The sequence below is a fragment of the Pollicipes pollicipes genome, unplaced genomic scaffold (assembly GCF_011947565.3).
Source record: "Pollicipes pollicipes isolate AB1234 unplaced genomic scaffold, Ppol_2.1 Scaffold_4002;HRSCAF=4701_pilon_pilon_pilon, whole genome shotgun sequence".
In the NCBI taxonomy this organism is placed as follows: Eukaryota; Metazoa; Arthropoda; class Thecostraca; order Pollicipedomorpha; family Pollicipedidae; genus Pollicipes; species Pollicipes pollicipes.
In genome coordinates, this window is record NW_023596420.1 from 37214199 (window position 1) to 37232439 (window position 18241).

Sequence of the window (18241 nt, forward strand, 5' to 3'; positions counted from 1 at the left end):
AGTGCCGACGCGTGGACCGCCACGCTGCATTTGCTATATGATAGCTAGTGCTACCGGTTTGACTAGCGTTGCACGCCAAGGCAGGCTCGCTGCTCCCCACTGTGGGCACTGCGCCTAGACCCGCTGCCCCCGAGCACTGGTCGTGTCACAGCAGTGCACGTTGGATGTTGGGTGACGTCCTAACCCGGCGTTCTCCATGTCGCTGCGATATCAACCCGCCACCCTGCCTACGGTGTCGGCCCTGTGGTGGGTCGGTCATCTGGCTTGGTGGTACAAGGTGAAAGGGCAGAACGGTGGCGGGATGAGCCGAAATACTTCAGCTTTGGACCAGCTTTGGACCAAGATGAGCAAGTAAGTTTCCTTCGGTTGAATGTTTGCAAATTTGTGATCGCGGGCTCATTAGAGTTTTGGGCGGAAGATGAAGACTGGGTGCGTCCATCCGTAGAAAGCATGTGCTGCGAAAGGAGCGTGTACATTGCATGCAATGGCAGTTGTATTATTAGCTTAAGTCAACCGCGGGTATCGCATTTTAAGTTGTGCACTTCGTATGTGCCTGCCCAAGGAGTTTGTACTGTACATGGGAGGTTCTTACGCTGTTGAAAAGTTCTGATCAACATTTTGCTCTGGGTGCTGCATGACCAGGCAGTCGCCGCGCTCTCAAGCCCAGATGACCAACCGAAGGCGGTTACGCTACTTGGGATGAGTTGCTCCATTACTTGCCTATCGGGACATCATTGGTGACGACTCAGCTGTTTTCATTTTTGACAGATCTGGGATTTTTGGCCGTTGGCACATCAAGGTAGTCACTTGACTGTTATGGGCGCAACATGGCCTCAGTAGTCAGCGCGCCCTAAAAACCACTCAACAAATAAATAAGACCTAAACCCATCTAGGTTCTGAGCTATACAGGCCCGCGGAAATGGGGAGGGCATGTTGTTGAGGGTATTTCGAACTCGCCTTGGCGTTCGTGACGTCATAATGCCATTAAAATCCTACTATTCCATAGGCCATGCGGTGATAAATGCCAAGAAACATGATTGCGGAGGCCCTCGTATCTAACGTTCGTGGGCGCCGTATAACTGTCGTCAATTGGCTCTCAATCAATGTGCGAGGTGCGGTGAGGCATTGATATGTTGTGGAGAGCAGTATTCTCCACTTGAGAAGTATACCGATAGTTTTTAGTGGGCCTGCCATCATATGTGATGCGTGCTCCATTATCTTCAAAGGTGAAACATTCGCTTTGAGGGAGGATGCGTTTCTTTTATTTCTATTGCGTGTCGCTTTCTGGCAACTGCGCGTAGATACCACCTGGTTGATTTAAGGTTTTCTGCTTCACGCATTGGCACGATTTTTTCGGGACTGACCAATCTCATGGATCGACAAGTACGTAAGCGGGGCGGGTTTCGTCAATGGTGCGTGGTGACAATGGCGCGGTGACGATGGAGCTCAGTTGCATGACCATTGCCCAGCTAAAGCGCATGCTGTCATGTGTCGTTCTTACCTGATTAACGACGGAGACATTTCGTTGAGAAAACAGCAAGATCACCAGTGACGGCCGGTGCGAAATTGGGACTCCTCTGACGGCGCTCATTTTGTTTTACTTCGTGACTAGAACAAGTTTGTAAAAGTCGGAATTTGGGTTTGAAACACATTGTCTCGATAGATTCTCACGTTTAGTTTTTGTCGCCGGTGGGTGTGTGGCGGGGTGTGGGCTGTGCATTATAGCGTCACATCCAGACTCCAAATATCTTCTAATGGTCATACTTGTGACTGGCAAGCGAACGGAAATTGGTTAAGGAATTCATTTGACATGGGTTTAGATCTAAGCATGTCGAATATCCTTTAAAAAACTTGATGTTACAAGGAATTGTGATGTGGAGAGGAGTGAATGCATGATGTTTTAGCTGGCTTCTCTCAGTTAATTTGGTCTCTAAAGGGGTAGGTTCGCTTGCAACTTCTGTTTTCGTGATGCGCATAAGGTACCGCCATCTGAGTCCGTTTTCCCCAGCGGGGCGAGCTCACGTAGAATGATTATTACTTCAAGCAACAACTGTCGGCAAGAGAAAGCACATGTAATCAACTGTATTTGCATGCTCACGCCTTTTAAAAACAGCGTAACTGAGGTGCCCAAAAACCCACGTCAACAATTCGGCAACGCACCATCGGGTTTGTGCGCTTTAAGTTTTATAAATTGTTTATCGAAAATATGTATGTGCGTGTGGATCGCGCAGTTGTCCAGTCGCGGCCAACAATCGCGATAAATTGTCTGTACCTAACCCCGTGGCCGCCGTGCGATTTTCTGCGAAAGAGACTTCGGTGCGGCGATGGAGCGGCGGCCACCCCCCGCCAGGGCAGGTAATGCGACGCGGCCGTGCCGGGCGACGACCGTGACGTGCACAGACATCTAAAAGACCCAAAGGCGGGAGGCAACCCTTGTCGCCACTGAAATACATTGCGAAACAGGTACCCAAAGGGTCACGCCTCATCGAAGTAGCGCCATGCATTCTGCAATGAAGGCTGTCTGTGGTAACTTCGCGGTTTGTGAGTGGTATCCTTTGTGCTGTTTCGTATTATAGCGTCGCGGATGGTACCGGACCTCGCGTCGTCAGGTTAGTCAGCCGCTCGAAAAGGCTAATTACCCAGAAATTACTTTGCAGTGAATATGGTTACAATGCAATATGGAGTATGGTGAATATGGTTAAATGTTACAATGTAGGACAATCTGCAGCATTCAATTATTGCCCGTTGTGACGCAAATGGTCGCGCTGTAACAAGAGTATTTAGTTAATTAGCAGCTTCGCGTCAAGACGTTTGCACTTTTTCGGAGCGGAGAAATGGTGTTCCATCAACTCCATTTCACCACGGTTGACGCTAAACAGGTCGCTAACAAGATCCGGAAAGCAAAGAAATATGGCGGGGAAAGCATCTAGCAGTTCTCATATATTGCCAGCGAGCTAGAGTCGTTTTGAACTAGGGTGGGAGTGAAAAATTCGATCGCTAAAAAGGTGCGGGAGTGAAAAAAATCAATTTACAAGCGATGGAACATTGGGCTCGTGCCTGATGCTTCAGCAAACAAAGACATCTATTTCAAGTTGGCATGGACGGAATATCATAAACCTGACAGAACGTTTTGGGTTTTAACATTAACTCCATTAAAGTGGGACAGAATACATTTCAGCATAGTAATTTGATGACTGTAATGAGCATAACAAATTATTAACACCAATAATTTGATGTTGCAATTTGCGCTTCCCTTCCACAGCACTTTTAAGACAAAGCAAAGCGAAGGAATTCGGTAACAAAATAACAACGGAAAATTCAACAAACATGAAACACTCGAACAAAAAAAACAACTTGGACACACATCAGCCTATCATCAAGTCAAACACAATAGACATACCTCTGGCTTCTTTAAGATGGGGTCGGGGAAAACAAACATTTTGTCACTGTTTCCTACTAAATACCAATGCTTATTTCCATGAAAGTACCCTAACTATGCCCAACCTAAAGGGGCCTTACTTCATCTCATCCTGCCTAGCCTGTTCGTGTCACAGCAGCAGTTGTGAGTTACTGATTCTTGCACAATTCTCATTGCTACTTGCCATGCACTTAACCAACTTAACCTGACTCAGAATATCCCATACGTTAACATCTCAACTCACCTTTCTGTTGACAGCAGCAGTTGTGATAAAAACATGATAAAACTAATTTTTGGCTGGTTTTAGCTTGCGTTTTTTCAGTTCAGTGGTGTATGCTTATTGATATCAAACAAAGCTGACAACACACAAATCAAAACACTTCAAATCTCTTTGAACAACTAACTTATTGCCATGGCTAACCCATGTCAAGGGCAATAATGGATATGGTCCACGGAACAATCTCTTCTCTAAAAGTGACATAACTTTCAGATGACCATACCAGTATTGCTGCTTGCCTTTTCAGCTGCAGCAAAAGCTTTTATGTAAGCTTGTTCATTTATATTTAATGACAAAGTTTGAGATGTTCGCTTCACATTTCAATTGGGATGGGCTGACTTTTTGTTGCGAGAATCTGGTTAAAGCAGCCGTGAGGGGCCGCTTAGAGGATTTGGGGCAAATATTCAAGAATATGGAACAAAATAAGCCCGTTGCGTGCCTTGTGGCATAATTGGTCTTATGACAGGACTCTACCCACAAGACCACCAACCTACGAGATTAAAATGCGAAACAAGTAAGAGGCGTGCGGGGTAAACATCTCCAGAGGACAGAATTTCGCCACCAAGCACTTCTGTATTAGCTGCGTCAGGTCTGTCCCAAAAGCTCTGTAAGGCGGCGTTAGGATAGGTTTGTCAGGTAGCCTGGTGAATTGGACGCACGAAAGATTTAGATTTATCATAATTGAGCACCGCCATGAACCAAGAAATCGGTTAACCGAGGGTTTAACAGAGTAAAAATGGCGGTTAAAATGAACTCCGTGCTGAAATTGTCTCCTTCATTCCTGTGAATTGTTCACTTGGGTGCATATCAAACATGTTTGGGCGGCTGGCAAATTAACTCAGTGTATGTATGAAATACGAGTAAGTTTGGAGTTGGCATTTTGCGGAGGAATTGGTCAAAATTTTAGGCAACAAATGGTACCTCTAAAGGCAATCGAAAAGGAAGGAAGAGTAAAGTGGATCACACTCGTATGGTACCAAGAAAAATAGAAGTAGTTGAATCAATACAAAGACTGCTATTTCTTTGGAAAAAGTTTTGTTATCTTCTGAGTTGACTTAAATCTGGTAACAGAAGTGCTCAATTGGTCATATTCATCTTGTAGATTTTATTTAGAAGACTTCTTGAATTTTTTACTCCTGATTTTCCGGAGTGATGCAATTTAGTGATCAAGTTTCACGCGGAAAAATGCGGATATTAAAATTCTCGACCAGGCCCTGCTGGTGTTTGCACCAGGCTCTGCTTGGGGTTTGGCATGTGCGATTAGACAATGTCAGGCAGGAGTTTAAAAAAAAAAATGATAAAAATGGGGAAAAGGAGCGAGAAATTCGTCCTCATAGGTTGTTGCTTTACACACAAAGTGGGCAATTCTAGGACACTATATTGCGGGTTTTGAAGAACGATTGTGATTGTAGATGGTCTTCCAGCTGCGATAAAAAGTTGTCCTCGGCCTTTCCGGATGACCCCTTCTGCTTTCCACTATCCCTTAACTGCCGGAAGCAATTTTTAGGAATTGCACGGATTAGAAATGATTGCACCATTCAAACAGGAAGCGTAATTATTTAACTTTTGTAATGGATTCAAAGGCGAGCGTCACATTGAAGTGATTTGCGGAATGTTCTGTATTGAATTCACAGGATGGTGATCATGGTAGCTGAAACTTGAAACTGTATTTCCTTGACCCAAGACTTGGGCGATTGATTTTTGTTGTATTTGAAGCAAAGTAAGCTGGTCAAAGCTGTGAACACCACAATCGTACTTCAAACATGGCGTGGAACGTAAGTCAAGGTTTGGTTCTAGGTGCATATTCGGGCTCTACGGCACAGCGGAGTGAGTGGCCATACAAACGACGAACCAGACTTTGGCGGTGTTGATGGCGGGTATGGGCCTGCGTTGAGTCAAAAGTCGCCGGCTTTCCGCTGGGTTCGGGTGCCCGGGATGATGTATTGTCATGAAAACGAGACTTAACTCTCGCACAGCTTGCTGATGGCGCTAAGTATGTCAGATGTCTTAGTCGCAAGTGACCAGAGGAAAGGTGAATATCGGTGAGGATGAATTTCGTCGTGGGTTGATACAAGCAAAAAATGGACATCGACGAGGGGGAAACTTAGTCGCCGGTAAAGCCGCAGTGGAGAGCGGTAAAATTAAGCATGGTACGCGATGTTTCTTGAAAAAAGATTCCGGAGTGCGAGGAATTGATGGAAGAGCCCCAAGTCGTCTTACATGCATATGAACGTTCCTGGTGAATCGAAGAAATTAGCTGGACAATCCGGTCGGAGATCACCCGGACCTGCGTAACCTCGTTACGTTCCGTCAGTCAATTTCAAGGTGGTGTTAATTTTTGCTGGAGGCGCACTGCTCTATTTTTGAGGATGTTTATGTTAAGTGCACCATGAGCCTTTCGCTATACGTCCCTAGCTAGATGTAGTAACTGCCTGTGCAAGACACGACATATTCGCGCGGTGTTACATTTGTATAACACCGCGCCTAAAAATTCTCTGTTCTCTCCACTCCGGCGCTACCCTAGTCCGTTTGCAATTGCACGGGCGTTGCATGTAGCAGAAATTTGACTGCCATTAAACGGCACGCATGTAAACGGACACGAGTCTGATCTCGGTCGCCCCCGCCCGGTCTGCGCCCAACTTGATGTCGCCTTCGCCTGGCGCCGCAGGGCATGACCTGTCCACCTTGGCTGAGCCAGCCGTTGCGACAAACCGCGAACCGTCCCGATCAGGCCCATCGACTGGGGACGGCGGGGCCGACAGTGCATTCACCCTTTCCTCTTCGGAACAACCTTTGCCACACAAATGATACATATATAAATATACCCGAACAAATGAAAGAAAGCGCTCCGGCCAAATGCCACCGTTGTTTTGGATACCACCCCTGGCTGATGCCGTTTGCAAAATTTTAAAAAAGGTCTGGCGGAAAATCAGCTGATAACCCTCAAAGTCGTATCGCAATTGGTAAGCCTGATGTGCTTGGTCAACAATTGACCCTATTATGCCAGGTCAGGGTCACATTTTTTTTTAAAGTCCTGACCAATGGAGTTTAGACCATATGCAAGACCATGCCACGTAAAGATGAACAGAAGCAGGTGTGTTCCTGGTTCAATTTGAGGTCTTCCCTAGTTGTAAATATGCTGAGCACATATGTATGATGTGGGGCTATTGATAGAAGTGTCTGCCCGTCTCGCACGGTCGGCGAATTGGTCTGCTGTCCGCGCCGGCCGTGAGGCGGCCGTGCGGCGCTCCAAAAGATCGTCGCTGCCGAGAAACCGAAAATGCCTAGGTTTTGGTTTCGAAACACATACGATTGATGCTCCAGAATACTCAGGAGAGGCACTCAGCCGCGCAGCATGCCAGGAAGGTACCACCAAAGCCTTAGTAGATTACACTGACCCCCTCGCATCAGGACGAGGGTTAATGAGCTTAACGTGTCATCCCGGAGCCGACAATTTGTTTGCGCGTGAAAGCTTTAGTAGTCTTGTTGGCCCCCCTTCGTATCAGGGCGAGGGTTTATGAGCGTAACATGTCATCCCGGTGCCGACAATGAGGTTTGTGAGCGATCCAGACGACATAATAGTACGAATGGAATGAATATTCGGACTATCGTATCGCCCTCGCTTTAGTGTTGTTACATACTTGTCATATATTTTAGATACTAAGGCATTAGACTAGGCTTATAGTTCAATTAGTCAGTCTAGCCCAACCGTAAGAGCGACAGATGCTTGAAACCATAAGCTGGGTGAGGTGTGGCGGCAGAGGCTACCAGTCCCGTTTTTCGAGAAAAAAGTTTGTGCGCATTGCCGGGAAAGGAACTGGACAGAGTTGCTTGTCCCGTCATTGGGGCGTTCCGGGTCATTACATGGCTTGCAATATGGAAGCGGTGATATGTGGTGCGCGAGATTGGACGTGACTTGGGTCTTTGGCTATGGTTTTAGTTGTCTAACCTACGATTAGCACTCTGGGCTGCGGGCTTACGCTGCTGAAATGGTTGGGTGGACCTAGGATGAATTAAAGAGAACATTATTGCTCGAAGCCTTCGGCTACGTAACGACAGCAGACTACAAACGCGTCGTGGCATTATGCACAATATTTTACGGAGAGGCATGCGCACGGCCACCGACAAGCATCAAGCAGGCACAGACTCATCAACATCAACATCAACAGACAGGTCATCTGGGAGGATCCGGGATGCACTGGCTGGAAACTGGTCGTCGGTCCATTGCATTAAATTGCTCGTTACCGACCTGCCTGAGCCGCTCAGCAGGGGTCGACTGTGGCGCGTACAGCTTGTCGAACGGATCAGTCCGGGGCGAGCAGAGACCCGAGCGTGGCAGGCTCCGAGTCGAGGGTCCTGAGACGATACCAGATTACTGAGGCGCCTCCGATAAAGGCTGGCCCTGAGACGGTACCAGATTACTGACGTGCCTCCGATACAGGCGTGCCCCGAACTTCGAAACAGCTGCAGGTGGGGTACCGGGTTCAGCTCGCTGCGTGAAGACGTACTCCGCCGTCCGCTTGGTTCGGCCCCGCTGCGAGGTAAATGCGAGGGAGGGCGCGCCGTTATGTCAAAAACACGCCGTCACTGCGTGGTTATTTAAGCAGTTGTCTGGAAACGACGTCCTGCAGCATTTCGGCTGCTGATGCGGGATTCGTTCATAGAATCATGAAATATGTTGAGGGATGTGGTATTCCAAACTTGCGAAATTAATCGCGCGGTGACGACTGCGAAAAAAATAAAAAGGAACTGAAAAACCAAACTAAACTAAAAACCAAAACACTGTGTCAGGACTTGAGTGTTTGGCGAGCAGCCCCTGCTTTTGCTCGAGTACATCCGTTTTGTCCATTCTGAATTTTCTAGAGCAAGTTTTCCAATATTTCTGACTTTGATAAGTTCCAGAGATTCGAACACCCGCCACACGGTGCGTGCAAATGAACCCTGTTAAACTCTTCAACGTTGGTCAATTATTGCGTAGGTAGATTGACGTGTAGATCATGGAGGACGAATAACGCATTTGAGGGAATGTGGGGAGGTGCCTTATCATTCGGTTCGTTTCCACCTGCTCAGCTTTTACGAAATAGTCTTTTACGAAAAAGTTCGTTGTGCTGGAGTAATAAGAGGCATTTGTGACGCGGAACGAATTAACTCTTGGTGGGGAGCTATGTAACGCCTGATAATGTAATGGATATTGCGACTTGCATGTGATGACACTTCTGCTCAAATCTGCTCCCGTGCTGGGCATGGCTATTGGGAAACTATTCTTATCCCTAATTGTGTCTACGGGCGATGCACCGCCTCTGCTGAGGCTCTGAATAGTGCTCGTGAATGCTGACGTGCTGTGTTTTTCAGGCGCGTGTGACGTCATCGTGCCGAATGGCACGGAGGCAGTACCTTCGTTGGATTCTCCCCGCTGGCTGACACTGTCCTGTGACCCAGGTGAGGCTCGGACGGGGGTTTGGCGCGGTTCGCCTCACGGTCGGTGACGCGCACGTGTGCCCACTCCAGCGTCGGGACGTCCCCTGTCAGCTGGTGTGGGTGTAGCGTCCGGTCTGGCGCGAGGCGTGCATGCACGCAGCGCTTGAATGATGATCCTCCACTGATAGGAATTGCCGTCTGATCGACAACTGACGTCGCCTCTGTGTCTGAGTGTATGCGCCGCGTCCCAGCTCCGCCGCGTCCCGAGCACCGGTAACCGCGTCGCGTGCTCGCAGGAGACCGACGACGCTGGGCACGCGGCTGGCGCGCGGCGACGGGGTGCGAGGAGCGCGACTATAAGGATGGCGCGCTCGCTCATCCCCAGCGACGGCCCATCAGCACCTGAGGCGCCGACCGGGTAAGCACTGTCAGCTGGTGTGGGTGTAGCGTCCGGTCTGGCGCGAGGTGTGCATGCACGCAGCGCTTGAATGATGATCCTCCACTGATAGGAATTGCCGTCTGATCGACAACTGACGTCGCCTCTGTGTCTGAGTGTATGCGCCGCTTCCCAGCCCCGCCGCGTCCCGAGCACCGGTAACCGCGTCGCGTGCTCGCAGGAGACCGACGACGCCGGGCACGCGGCTGGCGCGCGGCGACGGGGTGAGAGAAGCGCGACTATAAGGATGGCGCGCTCGCCCATCCCTAGCGACGGCCCGCCAGCACCTGAGGCGCCGACCGGGTAAGCACGCGATTAATGCCACAGGCAGATCCCTCGCGTTCCGCCCGGGCTCGCGGCATGAGTTGTTGGAATGGGGCACGCATGCTGCAGCTTTGTGTGGCTAGTTGCTGGCTCGATTTCACATAATTGCCCGTAGCGGAATGATGATCCTCCACTGATAGGAATTGCCGTCTGATCGACAACTGACGTCGCCTCTGTGTCTGACTGCACGCCCCACGCCTCGGCTCCGCCGTGCTCCAAATATCGGCTGACGTGGCGTCCTGCGCTCGCAGGAGGCCTGCGGTGATAGCTGTCGCGCTGCGGGCGGGGACCGGACGCGCCGCGACGGAGACGGCGCCGGCCGGAGGTGAGGCCCCGGACGGGCAGGCACACGCCTGACGTCACCGATCGATCAGCGGAGCCATTGATCATTGGCCAGCTGGCTGATAAAGGACGTGCCTCATCCGGGCGACCGCGAGCGGCGTTGTTAGGGTTGAGTCAAGGCGGCTTGGACATTCGGGTGGCGCCATCAGACTTTGTCTCCATGTCCTAGCGTCATTTCTAATTTTGTCATCCCCTGGATAATCACGCCGTGTTAGCATGGCGCCATTGATCGTTGGCAAACTACCTATTGGATTCATGAGACTTAACTGGAGCACGGGTGCGGAGAACGCCGTGTTAGCGTGGCGTTCCTAATCGTAGGCACTGCCGATTGGGTTCGTGATCGATGCCCGTGCATATTCGGTTGTATGTCGGAGTTCGTTGGAGCAAGGATGGCTACATTTGGTAGTGGAAGTGTTGACTTCTTGGCTTCATTGAAATCTTGGTAATTATAGTTCCTAGTACCAATGGTATATGTTCTTATTTTGTACGCCTGGCCACGCTGTTTTTTTTTAACTGACTGTATGGAGCTTTTTGCTCGTTTTCTTCTGGAGGCGGGTGGGTGGGAGTGGCACGCCGCGGGTGTGCCGCGATTTCCTTGACTGAAAATGCTTCCATCTGTGTTTCGGCGTTCCCGCACGGCTGCTGCCCGCGAAGATTGCGACCGGAAGTGCCATATCGGTTTCATGTGTTCATTCGAGGATGTAAAAAGTTCATTTTGGAATGTGGCTGGGTGTTCTGCGTTCCACCAAGCAGCGGCTCTGTGGATTACTCTGCGGTTTCCAGTTCGGTCATGCACACCGCGACTATTTTCCTTCGCTGAGCTCCGCCCTGCTGAGGGCGCGGGTGTTCTCCGTGTTGCCAACCCGTGGTTCTAAGAGGAACTATTGAAGTGGCCGAAGCTGCGAATATTGGATGGCAATTCAGGGGATTACAGGTAGCGTTACAATGTCATGTAGATGAAAATAATCATGAAAGTACTAGTTGGTCCATGCAGTGCTCGTTGGATGTTGAGTGGCCTTGTGCTCAACCATCCTCCATATCGCTGCGATAGAACATCTATCTCCTTCCTGTATGGTGACTGTCGCGCTGTGACAATTCATCAAGTATAAGGGATGCACAGATCCGAACGAGCTGGTGGCGTTTCGGGGCGGCGCGGAGCTGTACGCTGTTTGGCGTGAAGCGGTCGACACATGTTCGGGAGGTGCCGGTTCTCCGACGCTAGCGACAGTCACTGCACGCCTGTTATTTTGTACGCCTGGCTACGCTGGTTTTTTAACTGACGAGCTTTTTGCTCGTTTTTGTTTTGTTTTGTTTTGTTTTGTCTTCTGGAGGCGGGTGGGTGAGAGGGAGTGGCACGCCGCGGTTGCGCCGCGATTTCCTTGGCTGACGGTGATTCCAGCTGTGTTCCGGCGTCCCCGTACGGGTACTGCCCGCGTAGATTGCGACTCGGGAGTGCCAAATCGGTTTCATGTGTCGCACGATGAACAGAACATTCAGTAGAACTCGTCCTTTCTTTTCAGGGAAAGGCTGCTCCCTGCGCGGGGTCTGGCTGACTGAAGATGCTAGACGCCTGGCCCGACCCCGGATGAGGATAGTGTTCACCGGAGGTGCGTTTCGTGCAAAGTGACTGTGACGTCTTTTAGAGGCGCATCTGAGGTCATATATCCACCATGCGCCTCACTTCACTTTACTATACTGTACATGCAGGCGACCTTAAGTAAAATGATGATCCTCCACTGATAGGAATTGCCGTCTGATCGACATTTGACGTCATTCATGTGTCTGACATAAACGACGCCTTTGCACGCTTGTTGTGCTGTGTATCAATGACTAATGGTGTTCGCTTTGTATCTCAGCGGGGTACTAAGTCACCCGGACCGGTGGTCACGAATCAGCCCGGACGAGCGTTCAATTGCTGGCATTCACGGCCTGTTCAAGTCAACGGTGAGTAGGGCTGAACCGCCGACCTACGTCATTGGACGCGATGGGTGGATGGGCGTTTCCAGTCACTAGTGCGTGACTTGCCAACCCACTTATTCAGCTTTCGAGGATGTGAAAAATTCATTGTCAAATGTGGCTGGATGTTCCGTGTTCCACCAAGCAGCGGCTGTGTGGCTTACTCCGCGGTTTTCAGTTCGGTCATGCACACCGCGACTATTTTCCTTTGCTGAGCTCCGCCCTGCTGAGGGCGCGGGTGTTCTCCGTGTTGCCAACCCGTGGTCCTAAGAGGGACTATCGAAGTGGCCGAAGCTGCAAACATTGGATGGCAATTCAGGGGATTACAGGTAGCGTTACAATGTCATGTAGATGAAAATAATCATGAAAGTACTAGTCGGTCCATGCAGTGCTCGTTGGATGTTGAGTGACCTTGTGCTCAACCATCCTCCATATCGCTGCGATAGAATATCTATCTCCTTCCTGTATGGTGACTGTCGCGCTGTGACAATTCATCAAGTATAAGGGATGCACAGATCCGAACGAGCTGGTGGCGTTTCGGGGCGGCGCGGAGCTGTACGCTGTTTGGCGTGAAGCGGTCGACACATGTTTGGGAGGTGCCGGTTCTCCGACGCTAGCGACAATCACTGCACGCCTGTTATTTTGTACGCCTGGCTACGCTGGTTTTTTAACTGACTGTATAGAGCTTTTTGCTCGTTTTTTGTTTTGTTTTGTCTTCTGGGGGCGGGTGGGTGAGAGGGAGTGGCACGCCGCGGCTGTGCCGCGATTTCCTTGACTGACAATGCTTCCATCTGTGTTTCGGCGTTCCCGTACGGCTACTGCCCGCGTAGATTGCGACTCGGGAGTGCCAAATCGGTTTCATGTGTCGCACGATGAACAGAACATTCAGTAGAACTCGTCCTTTCGTTTCAGGGAAAGGCTGCTCCCTGCGCGGGGTCTAGCTGACTGAAGATGCTAGACGCCTGGCCCGACCCCGGATGAGGATGGTGTTCACCGGAGGTGCGTTTCGTGCAAAGTGACTGTGACGTCTTTTAGAGGCGCATCTGAGGTCATATATCCACCATGCGCTTCACTTAACCTTACTATACTGTACATGCAGGCGACCTTAAGTAAAATGATGATCCTCCACTGATAGGAATTGCCGTCTGATCGATATTTGACGCCATTCATGTGTCTGACATAAACGACGCCTTTGCACGCTTGTTGTGCTGTGTATCAATGACTAATGGTGTTCGCTTTGTATCTCAGCGGGGTACTAAGTCACCCGGACCGGTGGTCACGAATCAGCCCGGACGAGCGTTCAATTCCCGGCATTCACGGCCTGTTCAAGTCATCGGTGAGTAGGGCTGAACGGCCGACCTACGTCATTGGACGCGATGGGTGGATGGGTGTTTCCAGTCACTAATGTGTGACTTATCCCATTTATTCAACTTTCGAGGATGTGAAAAGTTCATTGTTGAATGCGGCTGGGTGTTCTGTGTTCCGCCAAGCAGCGGCTGTGTGGCTTACTCTGCGGTTTCCAGTTCGGTCATGCACACCGCGACTATTTTCCTTTGCTGAGCTCCGCCCTGCTGAGGGCGCGGGTGTTCTCCGTGTTGCCAACCCGTGGTCCTAAGAGGAACTATCGAAGTGGCTGAAGCTGCAAACATTGGATGGCAATTCAGGGGATTACAGGTAGCATTACAATGTCATGTAGATGAAAATAATCATGAACGTACTAGTCGGTCCATGCAGTGCTCGTTGGATGTTGAGTGGCCTTGTGCTCAACCATCCTCCATATCGCTGCGATAGAATATCTATCTCCTTCCTGTATGGTGACTGTCGCGCTGTGACAATTCATCAAGTATAAGGGATGCACATATTCGAACGAGCTGGTGGCGTTTCGGGGCGGCGCGGAGCTGTACGCTGTTTGGCGTGAAGCGGTCGACACATGTTCGGGAGGTGCTGGTTCTCCGACGCTAGCGACAATCACGCGCGTGCGCGGGCAGAATTGTGTTTCTGGGGCTCAGGAGTCGCGGGCATCGTTCTGAAGATAAACAACAGGCAACAATTTTCGTTTGCAGGCGTGAGATCCGTTTCGTCGCTTGGAGTGCATCGCCCGAGTTGGCCGTGCCTGCACCAACGCTTGATCTGCACTCGGCGTTACAACACCAGCAGAGTGAACCATCGGGGAATGCTGCATATCGTGATACGTGTCTTACGCTGGCACCGGCTGGGTGCGTTGGGGGGGGGGGGGGGGGGGGATTGTGACCCGCGGAACACAACGTTAAGGAGCTAGTGCGATGTCTGATACTGTGCAATAAACGTGCCATGCAAGTTGCTAAGGTGTTTTATTATCAAAATAGTACTGAGATTCTGTGCGTTCATTTTCCAACGGCGAACCGCCGGTGCGCCGCCAATGGCTCGACGAAAAATTCTTCAGGTAAGGATAACGGGCGAGAGAATGCTCGTCCCAGCGTGGAAATGCCGATTAGTGTGGAACGCGGTCACTGCATTGGTGAACAATCATTCATCGAAGAAGGCTGGGCGAGGGAAGTGGCAGTCGTGTGTCTGCTGCGTGGCCGACGCCTGGATTGCCTATGGCGCCGTTTGACTATTTTCGTTGCAATTGACGCCCGCCGCAGGTGCCGAATGCCAACTTGGCACGGGTTTCCCTTCATATTGATGCGCAACCGCCTTGACGGATTGGTATCTTGCGTCTCTCAGGTGCAAACTCGGCGCCGCGCGAAGTCACGACCCCTTGGCGACGGCAAAACGCGAGCCTGGTTGTATCGCGCGTCGAGTTATTGACTCATGGGTCGAGCTTCTGAAGGTCTGAAGTATCGCTCGTCAGGCGCTGGTACCACTATATGGAGTGGGTGGTGGCTAATGGGTGGCCACAGAGGCTGGACGTAGGTGAGCGGACTCTGCACTACATTGGGTATTCCTACCTACCGTATAAGGGCGTGTCGTTCGTGTACTGTATTGACGTGGGGCTCGCGCATCCTTGACTGAAACGGTCGATAACACCACTCGGTCAGAAAGGCCGGCAGGTAGCACAGATAGGGTCGTGGCCCCCGATCTATCCCGGAGGGACCATGGCACGGAGTGCACCGGGGGGCCGACCGACACTGCTCGCCCTGGGGCGGGTCGCCCACCTCCCTCCGTACGTAATGACTGTCTGGTTGCAGTACCCGAGACACCTGTCAGGCAATTTCCGCCGCCTGGCGGCCAGCCTCGGCACCAGCGCCGGCGTTTCCGGCAGCCAGGGTGCCCGCTGCCTGGCGACAAGACTCTAAACCAACTATCCGCCGGGGCCCGCGATGCACGCTTAAAGCCACGCACACGTACGTAAGCGCAGTGCACTCGCATCATACCGTCCATAGAAACGCTCACGCCGCGGCGGGCGAAATGCTGCACGTTCGACACGCTCGGACGACTGGCGTAATCGTCGTTCTCAGGGGGGGGGGGGGGGGGGGAGGGATCGGCATCTGCCCTTTCGTCTGGACGCGTTCGCGAAACACGGTGCCGGCAGAGCCCAAGCCGCCTCGTGAGTGGCATGCAGGACGTTCCGAGGCTCTGGCGAGACGCTGAGGCCGCACATCTCGTGCACGGCAGGAACGGCTCGGCGGTGCGCCCTGCAGCTGCTCACGGAGCCGGGTCGACTCTACCGCGAGACCGAGCACCTGTCGCCCCGCATACGCTTGTTTATCTGTTAAGTATTACGTGTGCCTGTTACCGATTTCTTCGTGAAGCTTTAAAGCGTTTGATTGTGCGAAGAGTGAGCGTTATCGCCGACACCTAGCGGTGTCGACGAAGAAAACTGCTTGCATGCGATTATTTTTTGCAGCATTGTCCCTCAACTGACTTCATCCAACAAAATCATTCAGATCTGATTTATTTAGGTTCGCCGGCACACATGGAACATTCTCTCAATGACTTGATGTGCAGCTGTGTGTAATGTGCAGGTGCGTGTGTGTGTGCGTTTGGTTAGATTTTTGTTTGTGCATGTATCGTATATTTATTGTTTTTAAAACTCGACTGCTTCCGTAATTAGGTTTTACCTGTGGAACGCGTACGTCACAAATAAATAGCAATCGATTACGTCTAAAGGTGTGTGCGGCTACTATGCGCCCGCTCAGTCAAAGCACCCGAAAGTCCCTAACGTGCGCGACTTCTCGTACGCCTGTGCCATTTCATGCAGTCGCTTAACGCATGATCTTTTCATTTCATTGTTTAAACATCAGGCAGTGTTGATCTCGCAGTAGCTTCTGGCTTCCAGCCCAGTTATAGGAGATAAAAATGAACAGAATCGAATGGAAACATGCCCTCATTAATAAATTTGTCATGTCTGACGATTGGGGGACCTCACCGTCAGGGGCCTTTTGTCAACCCTGTGCCCCCTGCCAAGGCTGTGGCTGCGCCTGGTGTTAGTGGCGAGGCAGTTGTCATCCAAGGTCAGGGCACCGTCGCAGCTACGTCAAGGCAAATCTTCAAACCCTTCATAGCAATTTTGGCATTATTTTGTATAGAACCAATAAAGTTAAAAACAAAAACCTGAAAAACTGTGCCAAAGCATCCGAGATCGAAATTATGGTAGATCAATCCATCTCACTTGCTTTTGGCGTGCTTTGGTACAAGTGCCAGTATGGTACATGGAGTACTTTGAAGCTTCACGGACTATTTTTCCAACTCTTGGATTCGTGCACTCCTCACAGTGACATTCAGGCTGGGTACCACACTCGTACAGTGCCTACCACAGCATAAGAGTAGGAGCGTTTCAAGAAGTTGGTGGGGGAGGGGAGGCAAACTCAGGGCGTACTTGCTCTTTATTCAGATGTCATGGATACTGTGCTAGATATGTATCTAGACCTGTTTCCCACTAGTGTACAATCTGTCCTATTCGACCCATTTGTCATTCGGCAAATAAGGCTATCCAGCTTCCCAGGATCATTTATCCATTTCGACACTGCCTTTCCTGGGGAGGCGAAATTCCACGAACGGGTAGGCATTTTGGATCATTGAGAAGGCATGTGTCCCCACAGGGTAGATGCGAAGATATAGGATAGGATGGTGATAATTTTGATAGGATGGTGGTGAAATATGATATCACCATCACATGGGATGGTGATAATTTCGAAAGTGAATGCATGGCTCACAGTGCAACATATTTTTATGCGCCTCCATTTCGCTGGCTGATTTTCAAGGGATAAGATACTTGTCGCATCATTTTAGGCGGAAGCAAATTCAGAAGCTTAAAACTACCGAAAACGATGAGACAAAAGCCATGAAACTGGAAACTCTCCTTAAAAAATCAAGCCAGGGAATGAAGGCCCTTCTGTCATATATTACTTATCCAGGCCCTGCTCTGTCCGTCGTGGGCGGCCACTGCCCTGGCTCGGCTGTCTCCCGCATGACTAACTGCGAGCTGATCGTATTGCTGCTTTATTTCATATTTCTGGATCAGCCTTGGCACTAAATGGGGTGCAAAACATATGTTGGACACATGCAACAGTACCTTTTCCCGAATTATCTTCCCTTACACCACACCACAGCGGAAAAAGCCTCCGAGAAGCTGCCTGCCTTAGGCATGAATTGGCCGACAAGCATTTAGTTGCCCGGCATTCAACGTAGACAACTTGATCTGCCTTTGTGCGTAAGCAGGGGCGTAGCTAAAGCCTTCCTGAGAGGAACACACGAGGGTTGTCAAAAGCCCTTCTTATGGTGGCTCCCCCCCCCCAAACAATCCCAGATATAGTTGACTTGTTAACAAGGGATACGTTTTTTCGCTTCATTGTTATTTTTACGTTGTAACCAGAACAGAAACTAGAAGCTATCATCAGATCAATTCTGTTTGTATTTTTTAAGTCAATAAACTGCTGAAATCAAGTGTTGAACGACCGCATGAAGTAAATCACCGGTGCCCTTAATTTGCAATGGCTTACTGGACTCTTTCTTAACCGAGATAATTATTCAGAAGCTTTCTCAGAATGCTTTAGCTGCGTTCTACAGACATTGAAGACATGACGAAGGTAGATTGTAGATCGATATGTCTGACTGAAATTTGAAGATGAAAATTCGTTGTAGATCG

The 18241-nt window shown here is 50.3% G+C and overlaps 1 long non-coding RNA gene and 4 other non-coding genes across 14 annotated transcripts in view; all 5 read left to right on the forward strand.

Moving 5' to 3' along the window:
- Window positions 1–18241, forward strand: part of LOC119093867 (uncharacterized) — a 48792-nt gene that overhangs the window by 4345 nt on the left and 26206 nt on the right. For 4 of the 10 annotated variants that reach the window (XR_005093704.1, XR_005093702.1, XR_005093690.1 and 1 more), the window contains exons 4-12: window positions 8137–8236; window positions 9048–9134; window positions 9410–9531; window positions 9731–9852; window positions 10125–10198; window positions 11736–11822; window positions 12072–12159; window positions 13084–13170; window positions 13420–13507. This is a non-coding gene — a long non-coding RNA (uncharacterized LOC119093867). Of the gene's footprint in view, window positions 1–3; window positions 352–8136; window positions 8237–9047; window positions 9135–9409; window positions 9532–9730; window positions 9853–10124; window positions 10199–11111; window positions 11150–11735; window positions 11823–12071; window positions 12160–13083; window positions 13171–13419; window positions 13508–18241 lie in introns of those variants that run through there. The other 6 variants (XR_005093696.1, XR_005093699.1, XR_005093693.1 and 3 more) reach the window with 6 other exon arrangements.
- Window positions 9277–9346, forward strand: LOC119094663 (small nucleolar RNA SNORD49). Its single transcript, XR_005093804.1, has one exon. It is a non-coding gene; the product is annotated as a small nucleolar RNA SNORD49 (small nucleolar RNA).
- On the forward strand, window positions 9598–9667 carry LOC119094664 (small nucleolar RNA SNORD49). Its single transcript, XR_005093805.1, has one exon. It is a non-coding gene; the product is annotated as a small nucleolar RNA SNORD49 (small nucleolar RNA).
- LOC119094659 (small nucleolar RNA SNORD49) lies at window positions 9989–10058 on the forward strand. Its single transcript, XR_005093800.1, has one exon. It is a non-coding gene; the product is annotated as a small nucleolar RNA SNORD49 (small nucleolar RNA).
- Window positions 13282–13351, forward strand: LOC119094669 (small nucleolar RNA SNORD49). Its single transcript, XR_005093810.1, has one exon. It is a non-coding gene; the product is annotated as a small nucleolar RNA SNORD49 (small nucleolar RNA).